The 18,084-nt window shown below is 36.9% G+C and overlaps 1 pseudogene; it reads right to left on the reverse strand.

The window, feature by feature from the left end:
- Positions 1 to 14,805: 14,805 nt before the first annotated feature.
- LOC149559958 (putative sucrose transport protein SUC6 pseudogene) lies at positions 14,806 to 17,821 on the reverse strand (annotated as a pseudogene).
- Between the last annotated feature and the right edge of the window lie 263 nt (positions 17,822 to 18,084).

Here is an 18,084-nt window from a genome sequence, read left to right on the forward strand (position 1 = left end):
GTAGGACGAATTGCAATCATTAAAAAATGATAATTTCAATATATTATTAAATAATGCAACTAGTACTACATTCAATCTTACAAATATACTATAAATAGAAAATATGACTTACCTTGAGGAAGGTATGCCAATCATGTATCTTCAACCCTGGCCCAAAATCACATTTCTTTGATAGAAGAGTGCTTATATTTGCAGCAAATCCTGTTGAAAATTTTGTTTTTTTTTATGACTTCTTTTAATGCATCAATTTGTTGCTTCATTAATAATCAAGGAAGGGCACTTGTATTTATGCGGTCTCCATTCCTATTTGATTCAATGAAAACTTTTAGTGCATAATTAGATTCATGAATGTCAGTACAAATTTTAGCAATTTGTTCTCTATCATGCCTTCCATCTAACATTTTTCATAGTGTCTCTGTTACATTCTTTCCAATATACATAGCATCAAACAAATGCATGATTGAGAGATCCTTGTAGTATGGTAACCTACTAAATTGAGTAGGATAACTTTTCATTCCTCTAGGAAGTTGGTCATTGATGCCTTGACGACCTTCACGAGCAACAGTTATAGCATTAGTAAATATAAGACAATATCGAAATACAAATTGTAAACTTTAGATGACCAATTGGACATTACCTCGACGATTTAGTCGATCATATTCCAACTTCCATAAATGAGGTGTCATTCTTCGTGGCCTTGATCATGTCTCTTCTTTCCCATTGAAAAGATGTTTTTTGGCAATTCGATACTTATGATTATGGTGGAGAAAGTGTCTAAACTCATCAAACACCTACTTTCCTAAACTTCTCGAATGACGACATTTCATCTTCGGACCACAAACTGGACATGCAAATTTTCCTTTTGTTTGAAGACCTAAAAGATCATATATAATTGGATCATGTACAATGATCACATGCAACTTAAGCATTTGATAGTAATGTGTAAGCACTATAACATACCAAAAATATGCAATCTTAAAAATATAACATATTGCAAAAATGAGTTAGCCCATGGGCATCATGTATTGTCCATACAAGCATTGCATGGAATTGAAATTGTCGATGTCCTATCGGTCTAGAGATGTCATACATAGTGATGTCATTCCATAACTTCAACAACTCATCAATTAGGGGCTCAATATACACGTTCATATCTTTAACTTGATATTTACATAGCAATTGAATGAACATAAACATTACATAATTATTATAACCATTTTCATGCACTATTTATAAATTAATTTAAATAACTATAAAATAAAAAAATACCTAGCACAATCATTGACAACATTATGTGCTCCCTCTTTATGGACATCCAAGGAGGAATGTTATTGTTAATAACAAAAATAGGCCATACTGAGTAAACAGATCTCATATCTCCATATGGATTGACACCGTCCGCCACCAATGAAAGTTTCAGATTACGAGGTTCTTCTTTAAAGTGTGACCATGTTTCTTCTATCTCTTTAAATGTAGAACCATCGGCAGGCATTCACATAATGTCATCTTGACTTCTATTGCATGCATGGTAATCCATAAATTGTGCCAAGCTAGTGCACATGAATAACCGTTCAAGACATGGAATAATGGGAATGTACCGAAGAACCTTGTGAGGCACTTTTTTTGTTATTTGATCTGACCGATATCTACTAACATGACAATTAGGGCATTTTGTTGCAAATTCATGTTGTTTATGATATAAAATGTGATCATTGGGACATGCATGTATTGTCTGATACTTCATTCCAATCTGGTCCATAATGTTAGATAATTCTCAGTACTAACGAGGCAAAATGTTTGATGGTGGTAAAAAAAACTCACTAATCAACCTACAACAACAAATATGCATTGCTAATATAATGAATAGTAATTGTGTGCTAACATTGAAGATGACAAAAATGACATACCTTAGCATACGTGAAATTGCTACATTGGATATACTATTCATAACGTTTAAGTTCACCAACAACACTATAGCCGACAGTAGAGTTGTTTGGGAGCCTTCATACAAGGGCTTGTGTGCCTTCTCAAGTAAAGGTATATCAAGACCATCTTCATCATTATTATTAGATTTTCTAGTACCATCATTGTGAGCCTCTTCATCACTTGCCTCAATACCATCTTCTTCAATCATGTCCTCTGGCACATTATCATCTTCTTCCATGGGAGTGTTATCTTCAGCTTGGATATTAACACCTCCATGTTCCTCCAGTAAGAAATCCACATTCAGCAATGAACGAAAATTGTGGCCCCCTTCAACATGACCATATTGCCTACAATTACTCTGGGTTGTTGTGATTAGAATTCTTCGATTCTTTAAGTCCTTACACTTTTTGCAAGGACAATAACATTTATCAGGTTGTAATGAACCTTACTATAAAGGCCACTTAAACCCTCAAACTGGACTTAGGAATTTTGTCAAACAGTTGGCATGTAACCGAATAAGGCTACAATATTACTAATTGTTGTACAACAAAACCTCAATATATGGTGCCAATAATGTATGAACAACAATTCCAGATTATAACACTACCAATCTAAGAGATAGATGACAATATGAAACTCAAATATGAAGTCCAATGCAATTCTGATTTTATGACAACAAATAGAACTGATTACAATGAGAGACTGTCACAACTCTTGACAATGCAATGTTATGACATGAACAATAACCCAGTTCAGATTTGGAATGCAAATGACGAAACTTTTACAACAGTTATTAATGACTGGAAATAACTATTTATGCAATGACAGTGTTGACTGTTCTAATCCATAACATGCAATATTTTGGCAATCAAAACTTCAGTTTGTGCACCTGAAATAGCTCCAATTTTGCCAGATATGAATGCTAAATTAATGCCACACGAAGACCTCACAATCTGCCCCAAACCGACTCACAAAATTGCTGCTGCTGCCCAACTGACAGGGCCATACAGGTACGGCCTGGTATGGCTGCTAGATAAAAATATTGCAGCATTTTTTGTTACTCCAAAAGCAATAAATCTGGGCGCCTAGGGTTGCTGAAATACCCCTTAAAATATGAAATTCATCTGTCAAGCCAATTAGGAGTTATGAGCAAAAACATGGGTCCAAACCCTGGACTGGTAGTCTAAAAATAATGCACAACTGTGTCTTCAAACCCTGTTAATCAATCCACAAATGCTAGGGCACAACTGAAACCCTTATTCCAACCAAAGTAAACCCTTATAACTGAATCTCAATGAAGTCCAAATGAGATGGCTGAATTACCAACTCCTCAAATGCAACAATTCAGGTGATATTTCACACCCTCAAAGTCACCAATCCAAGGGAGTGATTCGTTCCCAAAGATCAAATAATAATTTGCAAACCCAAGAGACTACAAATTTGCTCCACAATGGAAGAAGTAGAAGAAATCTCAAATCCAAGCATGTCCAAAATGAGAGGCCCAACCCTCTATTTATTCACTTTTCTAAGAAGTTGCTAGAACTTCTAGAAACATCCTTTATAAAATCTCATTATAATGCACTTTTTTTAGAACTTCTAGAAACATCCTTTATAAAATCTCATTATAATGCACTTTTTATAATAAAGTAATTTTATAAAATAAAAAGTGCAACTCAACTTAAAATTATAACATGTAGGCCCCAATAACACATAATAATAAAATATAACCTCTTAACACTTCTTCAAGAGCAAGATATGACCATCTGATCCGCAGAATTGACTCTCTCTCCACACCATTTGCCTACGAGAGTCTGGAATAGGCAAAATCCATGATCAATGTCATGTCGAACTAAAGAGGGGACATTACAGTTCGCCCCTCCTGAAATTGCTTGCCCTCAAGCAATCTCAACGCCGGGTGCTGCAAAATAGCTTCCCCCTCCCAAGTAGCATCCTCAACAGGTAGATCTTTCCACTTAACCAAGTATTCTCTGATCACTCTTCTGCGAAGCTACTTTTCTCTGCTCTCCAGGATGGATTCTGGCACAAAAATCAATTTTCCCTCATCGTCTAAAGGAGGTAATACTGCGGAAGGCACCACATTCTGACCCAACGCCTTCTTGAGGCGGGACACATGAAACACATTGTGCACCCTGCTGTCTGCCGGAAGCTCCAACTCATAAGCAACCTCACCAATTCGCCTGATAACCCTGAATGGTCCGTAATAGCGTGGCTTGAATTTCTCTGCACCACTCTTCTTAAGAGTAGATTGCCTGTATGGCTGCAACATGAGGTAAACCATATCATCCACTTGAAAACTACGCTCAGTCCTCTTCTGGTCTGCATACTGCTTCTGCTAGTTCTAAGCTCTCGCAATATTATCTTTGAGAGTAGCAACTATATCCTTACTCTCCTATAATAATCCTCCTGCACTGGGTACCCGGCTATCGCCCAACAACAAATCCAAGAAACTAGGTGCTTCATAACCGTAAAGTGCCATGAAGGGTGTCATCTGTATAGTGATGTGATATGTAGTATTGTAACAATACTCGCAGAGATATATCCATCTGACCCAAGCTCGCTGCTGAGTTGCCACATAATTCCTTAAATACCCTTCCACCCATTTGTTCACAATCTCCGTCTGACCATCGGTTTGTGGGTGATAGCTAGTGCTGGGTGTAAGCTCCGTGCCACATAACCGGAATACCTCCCACCAAAAATGACTCATGAAATGGCTATCCCTGTCACTCACAATGTTCTGAGGCAATCCGTGTAATCTGAAAACCTCCCGAAAGAAAACCTCTGCCACCTGAGCTGTTGAGTGGGTAGTGGTGATAGGAAAGAAATGAGCATATTTTGTTAATCTATCTACCACCACATAAATACAATCCCGTCCTTGTACCTTGGGCAAACCTGTGATAAAGTCCATGGAGATGCACTCCCACTTCCTGTTAGGGATCGAAAGTGGCTGTAGGACCTCTTCCGGATAGGTGTGTTCTTGTTTGTTTTGCTGGCAAACAAGACACTCTCGAACGTACTGCAAAACATCAGCTTTCAGCCCCTTCCAAGTGAACCGCTCTCGAACTGACCTGTAAGTCTTGAAGTACCCGGGATGGCCTACTGTCGGTGAGTCGTGAAATGTTCTCAAAATCAGTTGCTTAACCTTCGATCCTGGGACTAGGTAAATCCTATTCTTGTAAATGATTAAATCATCTACAAGTGTGTATCTGGTATCAATCACTGTTCCCTCCACTATATCGGAGGCCCATGTATCCCTGGCATACTCTGCTATAATCAAGTGTCGCCAATCCTCTGATATCTGAACCATAAGAGTGAGGTGTGGCCTTCGAGAAAGAGCATCTGCAACAACATTATGAGTTCCCTTGACATATGAGATGTCAAAATCATATGCCTGCAACTTACTTACCCACTTTTGCTGGCGATCATTCAGGTCCCGCTATCCCAAGAAATGCTTCAAACTGTTATGATCAATTTTAATACAAAACTTGCTACCCACAAGATATTGTCTGAATTTGGCCAAAGCATGCATCATGGCCAACATCTCCTTATCATATATATTGAATGAACGCTTGGGGCCTCTGAGCTTCCTGCTCTCATAAGCTATGGGGTGCTTATTCTGCATAAGTACAACACCTACTCCCTCTCCAGATGCATCACATTGAAGTTCAAATGGCTTGGTGAAATCAGGTAATGCTAGAACTGGGCATGTAGTCATTATCTCCTTAAATCTCATAAAACAGTCCTGTGCCTTCTGAGTCCACACAAATTCCCCCTTTTTAGTAGATCTTTCATGGGAGCTGCATGTCGTGAGTAGCCACTAACAAACCTGCGATAGAAACCACATAAACCAAGGAACCCCCTCAACTGTGTAAGGTTCTCTGGTGGAGGCCAATCAACAATAGCGCGAATCTTTTCAGGATCCATCCGCACTCCATCTGCACTAATAATGTGTCCCAAATATAACAGCTCGGTCATCCCTAAGTCACATTTGGATTCTTTTGCATACAAGGACTCCTTCTGTAAAATGCTCAACACTGTCTCCAAGTGATCTAGATGCTCCTGCCATGATCGACTATAGATCAAAATGTCATCAAAAAACACCAGCACAAATTTCCTCAACTGATGGTGGAAAACTCTATTCATAGTGGACTGGAAAGTGGCAGGTGCATTGGTCAGGCCGAAAGGCATGACTACAAACTCAAAGTGCCCACAATGACATCTGAAAGCAGTTTTCTCAATATCCTGTTCACGGACTCTGATCTGGTGATATCCTGATCTCAAATCAATTTTTGTGAAATAACAAGCCCCATGCAATTCATCTATCAACTCATCAATGCGAGGAATGGGATGCCTGTTCTTAATGGTTCTCTTATTTAATTCCCTGTAATCAACACACATTCGAAGAGTTCCATCATTCTTTTTTACCAAAACAACAGAAGATGCAAAAGGTGACTTACTTGGTCGGATGTGCCCCATAGCTAGCAACTCCTCGATGGTCCTTTCGATCTCATCCTTGAGTTGCTTTGGGTGTCGATATGGTGTGATCATGATAGGCTTAGCACCTTCCTCCAGCTCAATAATATGCTCAATGCCTCTGTCCGGTGGCCTGCCTGGTGGAATCTCACTGAATACCTTTTCGTACTTAATCCTCAATTTCTGAATATCAGGATGATATTCTGTCTTATGTTGGTCCTCCTGTGTAGGTGTCGAAGTACAAACTGCTGCCCACTCTATATCATTATGCCTAGTTAATCTCTCCAGCTGCCTAAATGAGATAGTCCTGATGTCTCCATTACGGATAGCCTTAAGCACATGAGTCCTACCATTCACTTCGAATTGTATCTCCATATCCTCTAGTCTCAAGGTAACCACCTTCAATGAATGTAGCCACTACATTCCAAGTACTATATCCATGTCACCCATGTTGACCACATGATAGTCTGCCTTAAACTCATAGTTGTTCAGGCGCAAAGGTAGGTCTCGTACCATCCTGTCACAACGAAGAGTGTATCCATTAGCTACCTTGACTCTTAGTCCCACGAACTCCTCAGTAATGAGTCCACGCTTCTCCACAAATCGTGCATCAATGAAATTATGTGTGGCACCTGTGTCCAATAATGTAATAACCTTCTGCCCAGCCAAAACTCCTCGAAGTCTGAAAGATCCCTCTCTCTGGATACTAGACAGTCGTGCTTCCTGTAAATGTAGTTTTGTTCCCTGCTGTTGCTCTGCACTGTCTATCTCCTGCTCTCCCTCTGCTTCATCAGGATCCTCATCATGATGTTCTGAACTATCTGAATCTGAGCCTTCGTAATAAGCCCACATTGCTCGGTTGGTCTTCCCTTTTGGCCTCATAGGACAGTCATGGCCATACTCATACGGGCCTTTGCAATAGAAGCATAGCTTCTTCCTACGCAAATCATTAAGTGTCTCCTTGTCCAACCTCTTACTTTCCTCCTTAGGTAGCTGTGCCTCTCTATGAAAGGGTTTCCTGTCCCTATCTTTTCCTGAAGGGAAACTCTTTGCCTAGAATTTATTTTTAGAAGCTGAAGAGGAATCCATGTCACGAGCTTTCTTAATGGCTTCCTGCAAAGTGGGAGGGTTGAGAGCTTTAATCCACCCTCTCAACGGATCAACTAGCCCATCCATAAATAAAACCAATAGCCTCCGTTCAGATACATCTGTTACTAACACTGCAAGTTTCTGAAATTCTGAAATGTATGTTTCCAATGATCCCCATTGTTTAAGCTGAGCTAACTCCTTGAAATGGAGTTCTAGATCCTTCTTATCAAAATGTTCAATCAGTCTCTCCGTAAACTCCACATATGAGGTAATGTGTGCATGACCCATAGTGATCATACCATGATGCCACCACTCGTGTGCTAACCTATCCAGGTGAATTGCTGCATACTTAATAGCTTCTTCCTCAGACATAGGGTTCAATTGAAAGTACGTGTCAAGTTTTTGAACCCAAGCTCTTGCTGTAGACTTCCCCAAGCCATCATAATATGGTAACTGAAGTTTCCCTACTTTCTTTCGTAGCTCATAGCTCTGAGTCCTGTCATGTCCACGGGGCATATGCTTCATCCGCACATCCATATACTCTCTAAAGGTGATTGCAGCTGTAAAATCTGGACCTCCTGCTTCCCAATCTCTCCTCAGATGATCCTGTATGTCAGTGATCTGGGGTTCTGGTACTGGCTGCTCTGGAGCTCTAGGAAGGAACGTGGGAATCATAGGCCTCGAACTCACTGTCCTAGCTTGCTGGGGTGCATGACCGAAATTGTTCCCAATTTGTTCGCCTCCATTATGTATCCCATCCTGATTATTCCCATTCTGATTGTTACCATTCTGATTATTTCCTCCATCTATGTTAGCGTTCAACCCCATTTGACGAGCCATCATCTGCATCATAAGCTCCATTCTCTGATTATGTTCCTGTGCTCTTTGTTTGGCTAATCGCTGTCCCTGTGCCAAGGTGTCTAATAACTGTAAAAATCTTTCCTCTTGCTGATCTAGACTAGCATTCCCGCCTCTATCCATATTGTAGTCGTAGTCTTGATCAAAGAATACCTCCCCTGTGTCTGTATGACTGGATTCTATGTCCACCTGTACAGATGAGCTAGACTGTTCACTCTACAGGTCTGAAATCCTATGTTGTCTTGCTTTGGTATTGCGGAAATTATAAAGCCTCTGTCGCATGCTCAAACATAAATGTTCTGATTTTAGTGTTTTGACATTTCGTCAAACACTTTCCCTTCTATCCAGCTGTTCCAAATTCCTTATAAGACCTCCACAGGATGGCAGGACTTATAGCTCTGATACCACTGTAATGACCCTTACTATAAAGGCCACTGAAACCCTCAAACTGGACTTAGGAATTTTGTCAAACAGTTGGCATGTAACCGAATAAGGCTGCAATATTACTAATTGTTGTACAATGAAACCTCAATATATGGTGCCAATAATGTATGAAAAACAATTCCAGATTATAACACTACCAATCTAAGAGATAGATGACAATATGAAACTCAAATATGAAGTCCAATGCAATTCTGATTTTATGACAGCAAATAGAACTGATTACAATGAGAGACTATCACAACTATGCACTTCTAATACATCAAGCTCTTGACAATGCAATGTTATGACATGAACAATAACCCAGTTCATATTTGGAATGCAAATGACGAAACTTTTACAACAGTTATTAATGACTGGAAATAACTATTTATGCAATGACAGTGTTGACTATTCTAATCCATAACATGCAATATTTTGGCAATCAAAACTTCAGTTTGTGCACTTGAAATAGCTCCAATTTTGCCAGATATGAATGCTAAATTAATGCCACACGAAGACCTCACAATCTGCCCCAAACCAACTCACAAAATTGCTGCTGCTGCCCAACTGACAGGGCCGTACAGGTACGGCCTGGTATGGCTGCTAGATAAAAATATTGCAGCATTTTTTGTTACTCCAAAAGCAATAAATCTGGGCGCCTAGGGTTGCTGAAATACCCCCTAAAATATGAAATTCATCCGTCAAGCCAATTAGGAGTTATGAGCAAAAACGTGGGTCCAAACCCTGGACTGGTAGTCTGAAAATAATGCACAACTGTGTCTTCAAACCCTGTTAATCAATCCACAAATGCTAGGGCACAACTGAAACCCTTATTCCAACCAAAGTAAACCCTTATAATTGAATCTCAATGAAGTCCAAATGAGATGGCTGAATTACCAACTCCTCAAATGCAACAATTCAGGTGATATTTCACACCCTCAAAGTCGCCAATCCAAGGGAGTGATTCGTTCCCAAAGATCAAATAATAATTTGCAAACCCAAGAGACTACAAATTTGCTCCACAATGGAAGAAGTAGAAGAAATCTCAAATCCAAGCATGTCCAAAATGAGAGGCCCAGCCCTCTATTTATTCACTTTTCTAAGAAGTTGCTAGAACTTCTAGAAACATCCTTTATAAAATCTCATTATAATGCACTTTTTTTAGAACTTCTAGAAACATCCTTTATAAAATCTCATTATAATGCACTTTTTATAATAAAGTAATTTTATAAAATAAAAAGTGCAACTCAACTTAAAATTATAACATGTAGGCCCCAATAACACATAATAATAAAATATAACCTCTTAACACTTCTTCAAGAGCAAGATATGACCATCTGATCCGTAGAATTGACTCTCTCTCCACACCATTTGCCTACGAGAGTCTGGAATAGGCAAAATCCATGATCAATGTCATGTCGAACTAAAGAGGGGACATTACACAGGTTTTCTTTGGAACTGAGCCCACAATGTAGCCATTGTCTCATTATTTTGTTTTGGGTTCATATTGTCAGGTATGGTCTTTCTTCATAGGAAAATATACCTACAAATAAATTGGACATGTTGTGATTAATGTTTATATTTTCACATATGGTTTTTGTTAATTAATGTTTTCAAATGTAACTAAAATGATTACAAACATATCAAAAAGGACTTTCATAGGGTCTTATTACATCAACTGTTCTAACATGGTCATGTTGGTTATCTTGAGACCTTAATGTCTTCTCATGCCTTCAACCTTGACCTTGATGCTTCTGCATCATTCTCCCAAGGATCAAGGAAAGTTGGATCATCATGGAATTGAGTAGGCAGACCTTCTAGGAAGTTGCAATACTTCAACCTTGTAAGTGTCATGTCAATGCAATGGGTACTAAACAAACAATTTAAGTTGATGAGAAATAGTTGTTATGAATTCAAATTGTAAGCGTCACCTCAATGCATTGAGTATTAAAGAAACAATTCAAGCTGATGAGTATGGGTTTTTATGAACCACAACTCATGAAATATGCATTAAGTCCATACCTGTTGTTTACAATGAGTATGGGTTTTTTCTAAGAACATACCTATTGTTTACAGTCAGTAAGTTTCTATATCCTCTAAGAAATTTGAAGCAATGAGCCAAAGTCACACGGTTGAAGATGATCATTGTCCCCTCAAAGTGCCATCATTTGATAAATTGTTGCATTGAAATATGATCTAGAAAGGGCCTTTCCACATAGTATGTTGGCACTATTTGGGAATCATCGATCATGTGGTTATTGCAAAGAGGCTAAGGACCAAACATGGAATCATGGAGATAGTGCACAGATGTACAAGGAAAATTTGTTGCTCTTTAGCTACTAATCTTGCTTTGTGCTTGTCAATTAAAACATTATTTTAAAACTTGATCTTAATACTTTTTATAATCAATGGCTTTCTTTCCAATGTCTATATCTCGACTCAACACATTTTTTCATTTTTCTTTCCTTCTGGCTTCATCATAAATACTTGGTTCACAAGCGCTTATGGTGTTCTTCTTGCTAAGATTATGAAGTGGACAATGACTTTCAATCTAAATAATCAAATGTTTGGCTCAACTTTTTTGTTTAAGTGTGATGATATGTAGTGCACTATAAATTTTCTCTTCAATGAAAGGATTAGCACCTCTCATTTTCAAATGGCGATCAATTAGAACTAGCTGACAATCTTACCTTAAAAATACATTTTATGCTGAATTCCAATCACAGTTAAAGACATTTAGCTATTGGAAAATGGAAAGATTATGTCTTATTTCAGATATGAAATAAAATGGGCAAGAAATGTGGAAGAACATTAAGTTTTTATCCACCAAAACATGAGTAAAATTGTATAAACTAAATGTATTTTAAAAAATAATGTCAATTCCCTTCAAAAGAAATATTTTGCATGCAACTTACTTGATGAAGATATTTCAAGTTCAACAACTCTTTAATCACAGGATCCACAATAGTTGGAAGCTTTGACCTGTCTGTTAGCTGTGGCTTGGCCTGCAGCAACAAAAAATTCTTAGTATATGCATCTCAACATTTAAAGAATACATCAAGCAATTTAGGTCAATTCCAGTCTATAAATTAACTGGCATTTGTTTCTTCTTTAACATGTTCAACAATCAAGTACAATTAATAGGAATACAAGAGAAAAACTTGGAATTCTACTAATGTCATCAATGTTAATCTTGGGTACTAATACAAAGCTAGTAAGAAATCTGCAGTTGTAACAACTAAGATATTTACAAGACTTGATCACAAAAGGTTCATTTAGCACAAAACAACTTCAAAAATATTGTATATATACACTCTTTGACGCTATCAAAGGGAACAATTATTTTAATGATGTTTTACGTAAGAATTGTTAGAGGAAATGATAAGCATGATCTCTTTGTTTGGTAGAATCCACCATTAAATTCCCTTGTGATTCACTCTCATGATGTCTCCCTTTCCACCTAGGATGATTTTCTAGATGTACTCCTAATTTATCAGTATGACAAGTCTTGTTGGAGCTGCAAGCTTCACTACCATGAACATGTTCGATTGGAGATCTCAATTCAACATCTTAATCATGCTTATGTGAGAAATTTAATGGGAGTTCATACATCACCACATAATTTGAAATGGTTTTAATAACTACCTACTCTTATCCACTTCTAATGTTAATAGTAGAAAATCCCTTTGAGCATGTATTATCTGGATTGGTATCATCTGTAATTAGCTTCAATGATCTACTTGTGAGAGAGATGTCTAAACCTATCAACAAAAGTCACAGATTATGACAATTTGAAGTAATATCTTGCTGAGGATAAATTATTTATTTCAATAATTATTGGTGTCTTAAAACTAACAAAAGACAACCTTTGAAAATGCATCTTGCATTTTCTTGAATCCATAAGTGACCTTATATGAGGGAGAAATTATACTAGAATGTACAAGGCCTCTATATACACAATATTCTTGAACCGGGTCATCAAGCATTCACATGTTCAACTTCATTTGGCTAAGTTCATTCTATCAGAAGAAATACACATAAGAAAATAAATTCATTCAAAAAACCTGTGATAACTTATCATGACAGACAAAATGGAGATGATACCTTCTATTTGGCAAATAAGTAAATATCCCCAAGGAAATACCAAATTCAAACTCATGCTCAGGTTGCATGTGTCAGCGTTCCCCATCGACCTTAGTCGCAAGGCTAACTAACTTATCAAGAGTGTGTATCCCACAAATGAAATTGGTATAAATGTTACAACCACCAAATTTGGAGGGCATGGAAATTTAGTCATCATTATCTTATGTAGTACACTTAATTTCATATGTTGGAATCATTTTGTGACTTGTACACATGATAGTCCAATATTTTTTAATGTCATCTTCATCACAAATTTTCTATGATAGTCTAATACTTGCAGGTGGCATCTTCGTCACAATTTTTCCATGATAGTTTGTTAATCATCCAAATGGAAACCCTTGTAGGGAAGACCTAATTGCAATGCAACAATTAAATATAATGTTGAAATATAGGAGAGAGATTTTTTTGGTTGAACTAGAAGATAAATCATCTTCTAACAAAATGACAGAGACTTTCGTTGAAGGATCCAAAGTACATCAATTCAATTATAGTCTAGTAAATTTAGGTGCCATCTTCATCATAAGTTTTTGAAGATAGTCCAGTATTTGTAGGTGTCATCTTCATCAAAAAATTTCCATGATAGTCTATTAGTTTGAGGAGTCATCTCCATTACAAGTTTTCTATGGCATACTTGTAGTTAGAGGTGCATTGAAGACCTTTTATCACTACATGAGCTAGTAGTAGATGGTGATTATTCATTATCATCATCATCATCTAACATAGAATCACATGAATATCATGTTTTATAGCCCACATGGCCTAGGTATTGAGGGTACAACTCCAAGCACTAAACAAATCAGATTTCAAATTATTATCTTTATGTGTTGATGTTTAAGTTGAATGTTCTAGAGTTGAAGAGAGCAACACACTCAATTTTTTTTCTTTTTGTTCTTTTTTTGAATATGAAACTATTGTCTAAATGATACAATATAATTATGTATTATTAAAACAAAAATAAAAGAAAAATATGATACCAACACAACTATATTTATAAAACAAAAAATTTGTCATTATTATTTCTTCTAAGCTTTTACAACTACAACTTCTGCATATACATTTCCTTTCTTTTCTTTCATTACTATAACAAAAGGTATAATAGTTGTTACAGTAGACCAACATTCCAAATGATAAATCTGCATCTACACACTTTCAATAAAATGAAACAACAAGTACATTACATTCTTTTTGCAACTAGACTCTTTTCAACACTTATCATGAAAACATCATTGAGAAAAAAACACTTGAGCGGAGACTCTCCCATTTATATTACACAACAATGGATGAAATTTGGTATAAAAAATAATAATGATAGTAATAGTATTCACTTCCATCTTTAATATTATCATAGAAACCTACAACAAAAATACACATGTACCTATGGAAATATGCTCGAAGAGAAATCCCTCTCCTCGACCACCGAAGATGCAGGTGTGATTGGAGGTTGTGAATGGAAGAGCTTTTGAAGTCGAGCACAACAGGAAGAATGAAAGAAAGACAATATCAAGAGTTTCAAACTATTATTTTGCCCCCCCTATATTGATGCAAATGCAGGGCCCTCTTTCATATTATTCCCAGGGCTAGCAGGCGTCATTAATCAAGTGGGTGGAGAAAACCTAAAATAAAACTGGGCTCAGAGAAAACCATGAAATGCAGAGATAACCATGCGAAAATGCTCCGAAAATGTCAAATGAAACTAGGCGCAGAAGACGTAAAAGGGAAAATGTTTTTTAACTTTGCGGATGTATAAGCCCTGTGTTGGTCGAAATTTTGACCAACACCGTTCTTATATGTACAAAAATGAAATTTTTGCCTTTACATTTCAACCACCCTAAATTTATTTAGTTGATGGTCAAAATTTTTGGTCGAAAAATGATGTTAAATGTAGTAGTGAAGGGCTGCAAAAACAACTAAAGCTGCAATTTTAATAGAACTATGAGGAGGTACAGATTCATGATTTTTAGCAAGTTTGGTGATGATAACAGTACATGCAAGCAAAAGGCACAGAATGAAGTTTGCAATTGCCCACAATAATTTAGGGCCTATCCTATGAGCCATAGTTTCTATCATCAAAGAAGTTGCTCCTAGCATTATTGAATTTAGCATTAGGCCAAATGATCCTAATCTGACACCTTCATCATATAAAATTGGAAGAGGTTCAGGACCAAAAGGCTTTCCCTTATAAACTTCTTGACCCATCCAATCTGTGTCAAAGAGTAAGAAGGGGAACCACGCAAGCCATGTCAGTGCAGTTACAATAAGTAAATACAACATTGGAGAAGGGAGATCTCTAAAAGCACTAAATAGCTCCCATATGAATGTCTCCTGGGTTGCTTCATCAGCCTCCCGCTCCTCATCATCTTCATCATTTTCATCAACTGGATTATGAATTTTACCTCCCACTTCCTTTGCCCTCACTTTTGCTTCTGCTTGAGCCTTTGACCATCTTTTTTCAGGGGTGGCTGTTACACTGAGAATGGTAGTAGCCACTAAGAGTATTATTGCTATAAAAATTGTAGACTTTAGATTAGCACAACTAACACCACATGCCTCTGTTCTTGTGAACGGAAGAATTTTATACCATTTATTGTAAGAACCACTCGCAAATCCTAACACATTCCCTACTACCATAAATAGTGAGAAAAAGGCATTGGCACTCCTAGTTTGTCTCTGGTTTTTTCCTACCAGAGGAAAAGCATTTAGAAATACATATGGGTGGAGCTTCAAGAGGCACTAAAATTCAGTAAAATATTTTAGTCATCAAATTAAAGTCCTTCATTTAGCAAGAGAATACAATCTAGAGTTCATTTATGGTTGCCTAGTTTTAATTTCTTGTGGCTATTTGTGAAGAGCAAAATTTTCTCATGGAAACACTATATTGAGTCCTTGAATGATAGGGAGATTCAGAATTCTTCCCTCAAAATTTGCACTACTTAGCCCATGAAAGTAAACAACTTTTTCCTTAGAGTGAAATTCCCTATGGACAATGTCCCTCTCCAAGGAATGTGAAGAAATCAGACCTTTCTGGGATATAGTCAATGAAATATAAACCAAGTATGGATGTTGTTTTTGGCAAGTCTCTCCATTGAGAAAAGAAACTGCATTTGCAGTAGAGGAGTCTTTAATGGGTACACACTAGAATATAAAAAATCCAAACCTATCTAGCACTGCCTTTGATGAAATATGCACTCTTAACAGGAAATGCTCAACATAAGATAATGGGATATAGCCTTTGATGACCATAATTATTCAAATTACAACCATCAAGAGCTAAATTTTAAAACTCTATAACCATTAATGAAATCTAATGATAAACCATAGGAAATTATTGGCTTCAACCAAAGTCTCTTTAAATGTGGTATGGAAACAATTTCAAAGACCTATGATGAGCTATGGTAACTAAATATTTTGCTTGACGAAAATTTTGAAAGAAAAAAAAATTGGTACATCCCTTTGTAAATGGTAAATTAAAAATATCCCATAGGTAAAACTTTCTTCGAAGGGAATAAATATAGTTGATTGCAGATTAATACAATAATAGTTTCATGAATCTAAAAATTAGTCTCCGTAGATTAAAAATTAATCACCTCACCATCCTGTAATGGCTGATCTTAATAGAGACATTTTGTAAACATATACTTCCTTCAAGGTCTATTTTCTGCATGGCTAAGCTAAGGAGATTTTCCCAGACAACCCTTCATGGAAAAGTCTTGAACATTGGGTATTGAAGATTGAAAACCTCGAGAGGTGGGAAATGTCAAAGTTTTGCATTAATCAAAAAGGTTTCTTTCTCTAAACATTTTAGTTGTTTTATACATGGTACTTTTTGTTGGAAATTTTCTATAAATGGTCATGTTCAAGCGAGATTGGAGCTAACACCAACATAGGACAAATGTCTGCAAGTTGACTGTTACCTTGAACAATACTACAAGATGACATTGAAAAAAAGAGAGGGGAAAAAGAAATGTAGCTCAAAAAGGCTGTAAGTAAGGCCTTAACCATCATCTTAAACATAAACTTTCTAGATACCATTGCAACAAATAGCAAAACAATATAAGCATGACATCCTTGATAAATTTGCGAGGATTGCCCTTCAAGGCCCTTGAAGCATATTGTTGGCAAGATCAAGGAGCCAAAACCCCCAAAAAAAAATAGTAATAGCTCTTGGCCTGTATGAGATTAAATCACCAAACATACATCCCAAATCTGCTGAAAATCCAATGACCATAATTGCCATTACCACAATGCATGCTCCCATAACTATAAATGGCCTCCTTCTTCCCCAAGAGCACTCACATCTATCACTATAATACCCCACTATTGGTTGCAAAAAAATGCTAGAAATAGGGCCACACCACCATATATAACTAGCCCATGTATGAGGAATACCTAAAACCTGCACATATGGCATCAGTAAGGAGAGCTGCAAAACCCATCCAAATTGCATCCCTGCTGCCATTGATGCAACCTTGCTAGAGTTCTCAGAGGAACTCCATTATTCACTTTTCTTCCCACATGAAAATTTCTATTCATGATTAAAAAAATCCCACCAACTCCAAAAAATTGGTATCCGTATGACAAATAACATCAATTTTTCAATGAAACTCATAGTCAATTACTATTGCGGTAAAAGAGGTTTCAAATGATGGATATGCTAATAACATTAACTATTACATAAACCTAATGATTCCAGATTTTATATATATATATATATATATATATATATAACTAGCCCATGTATGAGGAATACCTAAAACCTGCACATATGGCATCAGTAAGGAGAGCTGCAAAGCCCATCCAAATTGCATCCCTACTGCCATTGATGCAACCTTGCTAGAGTTCTCAGAGGAACTCCATTATTCACTTGTCTTCCCACACGAAAATTTCTATTCATGATTAAAAAAATCCCACCAACTCCAAAAAATTGGTATTCGTATGACAAATAACATCAATTTTTCAATGAAACTCATAGTCAATTACTATTGTGGTAAAAGAGGTTTCAAACGATGGATATGCTGATAACATTAACTATTACATGAACCTAATGATTCCAGATTTTATATATATATATATATATGATGTCTTGTGATTCACATGTGAGCAGGTCACTATAGTCTTTGTGATGTATATTGGAGCTACTTACTATGTATGTGATGT

This window comes from Cupressus sempervirens, chromosome 4 (genome assembly GCF_028749045.1).
Source record: "Cupressus sempervirens isolate cs-2001-9-10 chromosome 4, ASM2874904v1, whole genome shotgun sequence".
Classification (NCBI taxonomy): Eukaryota; Viridiplantae; Streptophyta; class Pinopsida; order Cupressales; family Cupressaceae; genus Cupressus; species Cupressus sempervirens.